The sequence below is a fragment of the Diospyros lotus genome, chromosome 5 (genome assembly GCF_014633365.1).
Source record: "Diospyros lotus cultivar Yz01 chromosome 5, ASM1463336v1, whole genome shotgun sequence".
Classification (NCBI taxonomy): Eukaryota; Viridiplantae; Streptophyta; class Magnoliopsida; order Ericales; family Ebenaceae; genus Diospyros; species Diospyros lotus.
The window spans coordinates 22,612,857-22,622,595 of NC_068342.1; the positions used below are offsets into that span (position 1 = coordinate 22,612,857).

The 9,739-nt window shown below is 31.8% G+C and overlaps 1 long non-coding RNA gene across 1 annotated transcript; it reads left to right on the top strand.

Annotated features, from left to right (window-relative positions):
• Nucleotides 1–7,596: 7,596 nt before the first annotated feature.
• LOC127801649 (uncharacterized) lies at nt 7,597–9,245 on the top strand. Its single transcript, XR_008023107.1, has 2 exons — nt 7,597–8,046; nt 8,899–9,245. It is a non-coding gene; the product is annotated as an uncharacterized LOC127801649 (long non-coding RNA).
• Nucleotides 9,246–9,739: the final 494 nt, after the last annotated feature.

The window sequence follows — 9,739 nt, forward strand, 5'->3', positions numbered from 1 at the left end:
CAAATATTCTGAAAAAAAATTACTAAATTCCTTTAAAATCGAGCTCTAAAGGCCTGTGCAAAAAATTTTGAATTTGAATTTCCCGGTTTCTCGATTTTCACATCGACCAGCCTCATTTAGCGTGAAAACGCAGCATACAGGTAAGTTTAATAACTTCCTCTTGAAGTTCTTAGGTTATTGTGATTTATTGTGAAGAAAGATTGGAGAAAATAATTTTGGAGATATTTATTTGGAATTTTAGAGAGGAAAATGGGAGAAAAATAGAGAAAATTATGAGGAAAAATAGGTTCTGATGCCTATATGATAATTAGGGTGCTTTGAGGCTTAAGTTGAAGTGATTTGCGCAACTTTTAAAGTTTGGCACGAAAATCGAGGTGATGCACATTTTTTAAGGTATTCCGAACTTCGTGCTAAAGGTGAGTGGTTTTATCTCAAGAACTTATGTATGATATGTTTGTTTATATTATGCATTATATTTATGAAATTATGATCATATTGTCATATTGCATGGAAAGTCGTGATTTTCATGGCACGATATTATTGGCATATTAATATTTGTGCATGGGATGGGATGTCGCCTTGATAGTGTAGCTGGAATTCTCCAAGAGCAATTGTTGGAACAACGTTAGGATTATCCTGTCGAAGGTGTCGGGATTCTGCCTAGGGTTCTGTGCTGAGCTTGTGGGCTAGGGAAGTTACACTAGGGCAAATGTTTGTTCATGTTATTGTATCATGTATTCATGTATATGTTTTTAGACTCTCACTAGAAGTTTCATCTTCTAATTGGGTTATGCCCCTTGAACATTCAACGTTCCAATTGAGACTTACAACTTAGGCATGGAGGTGATTGAGATATGACGGCATGGGGTGACGTGTCTGATGGATTTAATAGGTAGTTCCGATATTTGGTTTGATCATGAAGATCCAGATATGCTTCAGGAGTTGAGAAATGGAAATGTATATTTGAGGTCTCATTTGACTGCACCTGAGGTATTTAGTTGATATCTCGGGAAACGAGTCTCCATGTATTAAGGTTGTTGAAGAGATGATGTTAAAATATGGTACGAATTCTTATGTTATAAATAAAGTGAATTGAGTATGTACCATATCAGGTTTCGATTATTGCTTCCACATTTGTAATGATATGCTGGAGGGTTTCTCTTTGAAATATGATATTTGAGGTTTGAGAAAAATATTTAAGGAATAGAATATGTATTTATATGTTGGGCTCCAGCATAGTGACACCCTCTAGAAGAACGGGGCGTTACAACACTACTCCTAAACCTAACTCAAATTAGGGAATGGGAGGCAATTAATGATGGACACTATTATAAAGCCCATAATAGTCCAATCCTAAAAAATGGCTCAAAGACAAGGGAGACCCAACAAGAGCTTAGCTCACTTTCAAGTCCTTATTTGCAAGTCCAGGCCTCTTCTTGACGATTCTCTCAACATAAATCACTTGTATAAAGGTGTAATGTCTAATGAGTGAGATACATCATTAATTGCGATCTTATTGCATCATTATTGTGTCATTTTTTATGATAGTAATTGATTTAAGCGTTGAATGATCTACAAGGAGATAAGAACTCACCTTCTTTTTTTCTTGTAGGAAGAGACAATTTTGAACGTGCCTAAACTCGATAATTGCTAAAATAATCTGGAAACTAAGAATTGCATAAAAGGAATATGAACAAATCATAAATTGTAGTGGCCGATCTTTCAACCCTTGTCAACATATATAATATATGGATTCGCCCATCAATCTATATTATAGTAGGAATGAGCATATATATTCAATTGATCACCTCTTTTATGGTTTAATAATTTGGCAATTTATATCAATTTGATTTCCACGATTTGATTTTTTTAATTTATTTCTATATTCTTTAAGAGATGAGCTTTTAAAATTCGAAACACGAATGCCTAGAAGTCGTCGAGAGATTGAGAGGACATAAACAAAAGAAAATTGCGACGGCAACTTGTTAGGTTTGAAAAATACAATAATATGGTAATTTTCAATTAATCTAAATAAACTTTAAATAAATTTGAAAAACTCAATAGAAACATCTTTGCAAATAAGAAAACCCCAAGCAGGATGATAGAGAAACGAGTCACGTCAATACAATCATCATTCAGTTCACGTACATGCATCCATACATATTATTATTATTATTATATATTACACAAATAAACGAAGCAGAAAGAGAGAGGAGGGGAGAAGGGAGTGGGGCCCACACCGGACCCAATCTATCTGTCGGTCGTCGCCTTGAATTCCTCGCCAACTATGCGCCAAACGAGGAACCTTCCCTTTCTTCGTTGTCAAATAACAAATAACAAATCATCGATACCCTTATCTTAGAAAATAAATTGCATTTACTTCGAAAAGTATAAATAAATTACATTTATTATATTTTATTCAGTCATATTTATTTTTAATATTATTTAAAAATAAATATATAGTATTTTAAATTATTTCAGCAACTAAGAAAAATATTTAAGTGCTCAGTAGAACTCAATATAATACCTATTTATTATCTAATAATAATAATAATAATAATAATAATACACTTTTAAGATAATAATTAGTATTACACTTTATTATTTATGTTTAACTAATTTTATGGCTAATGGCAGGCAATTATTTTTCAGAGAATATTTTATTATATTTTATATTTACGCGTTATGTATGTTTTCTTTTAATTGTTTCTTTTTTTTTGTAAGAAATGTATTTGTTTTAAGATTAGCTAATGAAAAGTTTTTTGTTGTTTTGCTCTTTTGTTTTGATTTTGTTGATTGACAAGTTGGTCAAAATGCTTTTGTAGGAAGGTGCACCTAAGTCATCTATAAGTCTTATAAACACCTAATCAAAAATCAATTTCATATCATAAAATTTAATATCAATTCAATTTCAAAAACATCATTTTCAAATCTCATTTGAAAAAATAAGATTTTATGTCGAAAGAATCATTTAAAATTAATTTATTGAAATCAATTTTAAAACACTTGAAAAATGAAGCTAAATTTTAAAAAATGCAAAGTCAAATTGTCCACCGCCCACCGCCCATGAGAAATGGTTGATGTTTTTACCCTTGCTATCAACCGACTTTCATAGCTTGTCGATCAGTTCAATGCATATTCTCGGCCAAATGCGGTCATAGGCTCTACATAAAAATCAATCAACCATTTTTAGATCTCTCGTCAATCGATCTCTAATCTCGTCAGTTGTTTTTGTCGCAGAACACTTTAATGGCTATTTTTGCAACTCGTTAATGGTGACCAATGGCTATGGAATTCAAATGATCGGTGAAGACTATAAATATCAGATGGTTGGAGCATTTAATTGTAAGCTTTAAGTGTTCAAAATATATTCAAGTGCTCAATTATTTTCAAATTTTTTCCTGACAAGCTTTCTTCTTAATTTTTATTATATGATTTCAAGTTTTATATTTTATTTTGAGAGATTTTGTAACTAAGTGATTCATCTCTCGAATCCTTTGTTATTGTAAATCATTTGTAATTGCTTAGCAAGGTAGTTAGAGGGACTACTTGGTAAAGTAGGAAGTAATATTCCTAGTCTTAGAAGTAGAGGGTTTACTTGAGAACAAATAAAAAGTTTTAATAAAGTATTTAAAATCCTTAGTGATGAAGTAAGGTAGTGGATTAGGCTATTTGTCCAAACCACCCTAAATCGCTTGTGTTTCATTTGCAATTATTTTCATTTCATTGATTTTGATTAACATCATATTCAAATAACCATCATTTTACACTAAAATCTCATCATTTGACAAAAAGTTTTCAAACTCAATTTAAATTTTTTAATCGTCCAATTCACCATACTTTTGAGTGTGTGGTGTCATTACTAGACTATTCTATTATTTTTTAGTATAAAAAAATATATAATAAATATACATTATTTTAAAAAATATATATTTAATGTTCTTTAATTTTTAAGACAATGGTTAGCGAAACACTTAGTGTATTAATTATAATTAACACATTTGCTTTTACAACAACTAATAAACAAGGGTAATGCTAATAATTTCTTTTATGTTTAAAGAATGCATATTTGTTACACATTTTTTTTAATTCTCAATTATAGTGATAAATATATTATGATTTAAAATTTTTCATTAACTAATATAGAAATTCTTTTTGGTATAATAAATTTATCTTACTTAAAAGCAAAATCATTTATTGCATTTTAAATTAAATACATTTTAATTAACCTAAGGGAACGTCTCGAACACATCAATCACAAGAGGCATAACGAAATTAGACCTAAGGAAAGGGGCAGAGATTGGGCCTGAATGGTCCAACTAGTTATAATCACCCAAAATAAGGTTAAAATCTACTAAACAATCTTAATTAAAGTTTATAATTTGGAATATTTAACTTCTTTGTAATTTTATTTTTTTACCAAAAACCTCATTTGATATTATTTTATGACTAAATAAATTGTATTCATATGTCCAAAATAAGAAATTAAATAGCCATGATACCCGAATTATTCTTAAACAATTATATGCAATTCTATTATTATAAATCATTTTAAAATAAATAGCACCCTTAAGTGAAGAAAAGTAACGTCAATTGATGATTTGACAGAGAAAAAAAAAAGTAAAAACTATAATTACTAATTTTAGTCGGTCGTTAAACTCAAGTAAAATCTCAATTTATTTTTAAGAAAAATTTAAAAACTAATAAGTTCATAACATAAGCAAAATCTAATTCATTTTTGAATTAAGAAATCTAATTCACCTTTAAATTTAGTATTAATTTGTTTATGTGATTCAAAGATGGGTTAACTTTCACTTACATTATAGATTGATTGAAATTTTCACTTCTTTAAAAATAAATTGGGGTTTTTACTTGCGTTTAAGAACTAATTATGATAGTGGTTATATTTTTTTTATTTTCTATTTTTCCTTCTCAAATAAACAATTTGTGCCATTTTTTTTCACTTAAAAGGTAAGTTTGAATTTTTTTTACTTTTAATTAATTTTTAATAATAGAAATGCCTATAATTGTTTAAATTAATTGGATCATTAAGTTAATTTTATTTTTTTTTGACATATCAATTAATTTTTTCATATAAATAATATTAAAAATTTATCAATAAAATATAAAAATAGGAAAAAAATTAAATGTCTTATATTACAAAGCTCAAGCGACGTGCATTAAATGAGAGGCATCTAATTATGGGCAGCAAAATATCTCAACCACTTCTCGCTCGTGGCCCTACTCATTAATTTGTTTGATTCCATTTTATTACATTAATTATTCAAATAAACAGAAATGTTATTTTTATGTTTAGAAGTGATATTTAATGTATTAATAATTATATATTTATAGTATCACATTAAATATCACTTTTAAATATCTAAATAACATTTGTATTAGCGTTTGTTAAGATGAATAAGATAAAATTGTATTAAGATAATTTATTTGTAAAGTTCAAGATAACTTATTCGAATGAAAAGGGATAAGAGGCTGTTTGGCTTACCGTTTTTAATTGAAGCTTTTAATTTAGTTATCGGTTAGTATAAAAAGTGTGTAGTGTTTAAGTTAATAGCGTGTTTGGATAAATATACTTTTAAACTGCTAGTTAATAGTTATGTGTTTAATTTGTAAAAGCTGATAAGTTGTCAAAACTTAACAAAAAGACTAAAATAGACATGATACTAAATAATACAAATAAAAATTATAAAAATATTATTTTTAATAAAAAATAGATAAATTATACATACTTATTAAAAAATATATCAAAATAATATACAAACATCTTTTATTTTTTTTCTACCATTAATATATATACAACATATATATATATATACCTGTAAGTGTATATATTGTATATACACTTACAGGTTGGGGACGTCACTGGAGGAGGTGGCGATCAAAGCTAAAGGCGGCACTTGATGAGGCGATGGCGATGGCTGGAACCAGATGAGACGATGCTATGACCCATCAGCTGAGGCGATGGCTCGATCGAGCCTGGAACCAGATGAGGCAATGGCGCGATCGAGGCTGGAACGAGATGAGGCAATGGCGCAACCCACCCACGAGCTGCTTGCTGCGGCCCAGCTGCACAACAACGATGGCGATGGCGGTATGGAGGAGGGGCGACGACAGTAGCGACGGTAATGGCAGAGCACAGCTTCGGAGAAAAGAGCTTGGTATGTAAGATATTTTGATATTTTTGTTGGTTAACGATGCAGTGTTTTCTAGCAAAGTTGAGGGTACCAGCTTTTGCTAAACGTTGCTATAACAGCGTTTCAGTGGATAGCGTATAAGTTGAAACGCTAAGCCAAACAGTTAATCATCAAACGCACCATAGCAGATCAGCTGCACAAATGGCTTATACGCGGTCAAACCGTTAAGCCAAACAGTCTCTAAATTTATTTGAAAAATTCACGATAAAAAGTCACAAGATTTCTTTTTAGATAAATTTAACAAATATAATGAAAAACACTTTTGTTTGAAATATTTTTCATATCCCATTTTTTTTTTGTCTATATCTTAATTAACAAACATTACTTAATGATAGAATATTATTCAATAATCAATACCTAAACTATCTTTCGGCCGATGATCATTTAACTTATGACACTATTATATTACGCTTAATGTAATGCCTATTATGTTAATCTATCATCTATCAATTTATCTCAAACTCTATTATATATGTTAATCAAATTATGAATATAAATTAATAAGTAATATTAAATTAAAAAATTCTTACATATAACACGATTCAAATATGAGATTATGATTTCTAAGGTCTCCACCTTAAGAGAGTAATCTCGTTAAAGTGCATTTAATACGTTTCGTTTTCAATTTCCAAAAATTTTTATCATTAACAAAACCCAATTATAGATTAAAAATATATAAAACCCCGTTCAACAAAATTTGATAATACAAGTTTAAATTGCAGTAATGCTATTTATGCGTTTTAGAACTTGTAGGGTTATAAATATTTTTTTTAAGAATTAATAATATTTTTTTCATAAATTATCAACTATTTACAAAAATTATAAATATTTTCGGCACGTGTAAAAAGTGTTATAGTTTTTCAAAAATTAGAAATAATTTTAATTTTTAAAAACTAATTAATACTTTTATAAAAAATATTATTAATGACTTATAAAATTAGTTATAATCTTGTGAATACTGTTACCATTTAAATTATACCAAGTAACAATTAACAAATTTATAACGGCTATAAGGTTAAGGAAAAATATTGTATTAATTTGTTGGTTCTAATTGAGACGCTTAACCCAAGCATCTAACCAAAATCAGATTAATATCAATTGAAATGAAACGTAGAGAGAAACCCAGAAAAAAGAAAAGTAAAAGGGATATAGAAAATTAGAAATTAAAACAGGGAGTCAGTATAGGGTACGGGGAAGTGCATGGGAAGGTTTGGTGGTCATTTGAGCAGGTAAAGGGGAAAAAATACGGGGGGAAGTGGGTGTGGCAGTAGCATTTTTGTCTTTTTCATGTGGGGCCTCCTTCCTTCATTTTTAGCCCCCTTTTTTATAATCGCCCTGAACCAAATCATTCCCTTCGTCATCAAATCCCCCCCCCCCCCCCCCCCCCTCTCTCTCCCTCTCTCTCTCTCTCTCTACCCCTTGAAGGAAGGCGAAACTCTTGGGGGACTTGACTTGCAGAGAGAGAGCGAGGAGAGAGAGAGAGAGAGAGAGTACACGACCACACGAGGAGGCGGAGAAGAAGAAGAAGAAGAAGAAGAAAAGGGGGGCTTTGCTTTTGAGGGGAATGTTGTCTGGCTCGAGGACCTTTGCCTGATGATCGCTTGATTTCTATTGCAGATCTGGTTGCTTAATTTACAAATCCATCTCTTCTAAGCCTCGATCGACGGAAACACACCTCATGTAGAGATCGAGGGAGCTTGATGTTGGGCCAAAGTGTCGTCGGACCAGGCTTCATTCCCCCCAATTAGTATTGCCCCCAGCAGTTAATTACCTAAGATTGCTTTACAGACTAGACGATACGATTGTGTTGTGCGCTCGATCTAATCCGAAGGTTAGGTTTTTGCTTTGGTTCATTTGTTTTTGTTTTTCTGAAGGTTGGTTTTGTCAGTTTTGACGAATGATTGGCGTTTTCTGACGATTTATTTTGTTTTATGAGGCTTAGGGGTAGGTGGTTATGTGTGCAGATTGGTGTAATGATGAAGAATCTTGACTCTGTATTTGCATCTTTTGTGGCCTGGAAAAGTTGTTCATTATTACATCCTTTTTCCCCTTTTGATGGATCATGGATTCCGACCATGCTATGATGGTGTTTGTGTCAGTGAGTGCAACACTTTCTGATTCATATTTTGTTCATCCATCCATCCATCTATCTATCTATCTATCTATCAGCTTCTAATATCAGATCTGGCCCCTTCTATCTCCCCCCGCACCCCCCTCCTCCTAGGGTTTCTTCTGCAAGTTGAGAAGCCACCACAGCAAATGCCCTTTCTGTATTTTCTTGAGAGAGATTCCCTTTTCCTACCATGTCTTTTGCTGGTTAATTTTTGTGGTTCTTCCCCATGCAGGTCAGGCCGGAAAGTTGTGGTTTTTTAGCATTTAATTAATCAGCTTGGTTTATGCAGTAGCACGTGATTCCCATCCCATGGTGGTTGAAGGCTTTCACTTCACGATTCCATCTATTATCTATATATCTTATTATTCTTGTTGTTCGCATCATATATATATATATATATGGATGTATGTATGTTGGCCATTCTATATATTAAGCCGTTGAAAATTTCTTTTAATGATCTATATTCCCTTTTAGTGCAAACCTTGTTTCCCTTCTGAAGTGTATACGTTTAATCCATTATATTGGTCCTTTTTCAGCAATTATCTGATTGTCAAATGTCTTTGATAACAGGACAGATGACTTCTCATCGCTGTGTGGAGGAAGGAACCCTCTTGCCTTGGCTTGGATCTAGAATAACCCTTTGTCTTCCGCTTCACTTGGGGACTAGCTAGTGATGTAGAGGCATCTCCTGAATATTAGCCAAACCTCAAGTGGTTTGAACTTGTCAACGTATTCTATGCTAAATGCTGCTATGTAACCCAGCTTGGGTTTAACATGTGTTTGCAGGTAAATGAAATTTGTAAACCCATGGAACTAGCTAGTTTGAAATGGCAAGCAACTTCATGACAATATGTGTGTTTAATTTATTTTTTTCATTCACTATTGTTGCTAGGATATTGCCAAAGCTAGCACCACAATTTTTGTGCAGAATCTGTCTCTACATTAATAGTCAGTATGGGTAAATAGTAATGAGATTGCAAAACTGGCTTCTCATGTGTGTTCTTGTTCCAAACTTTCTGGTTCTTAGCCTTCGAACCAGAGCATTGGAAGAACAGCTCCTAAATTGGATAGCAAGACGACGACCCTTTCTAGCGCATATTACTTGGGCCTTAGTCGTCTCTCTCTATTTTCTCTCTCTCTCTCTCCATGCTTGAGCAACATTATTAGCAGGGAGGTTACCTTTGGAGTTCTTCCTTCATCTTCAACCTTAAAAATAATTGAGATGAAACTGAAGTCAATTTGCTAAAAACAAAGCTGGGTGATGGTCCCAATCCCATGCTAATTTATTTTGTATTCTGGGTGTAGTGGACACATTTGAGAAATATGATATTAGGAATGCTAATATATGATTTGAGGATGCAGGTATTTGAATTGAATCCAACCGAGTTACCAAGGGATAGGGATAGGGATA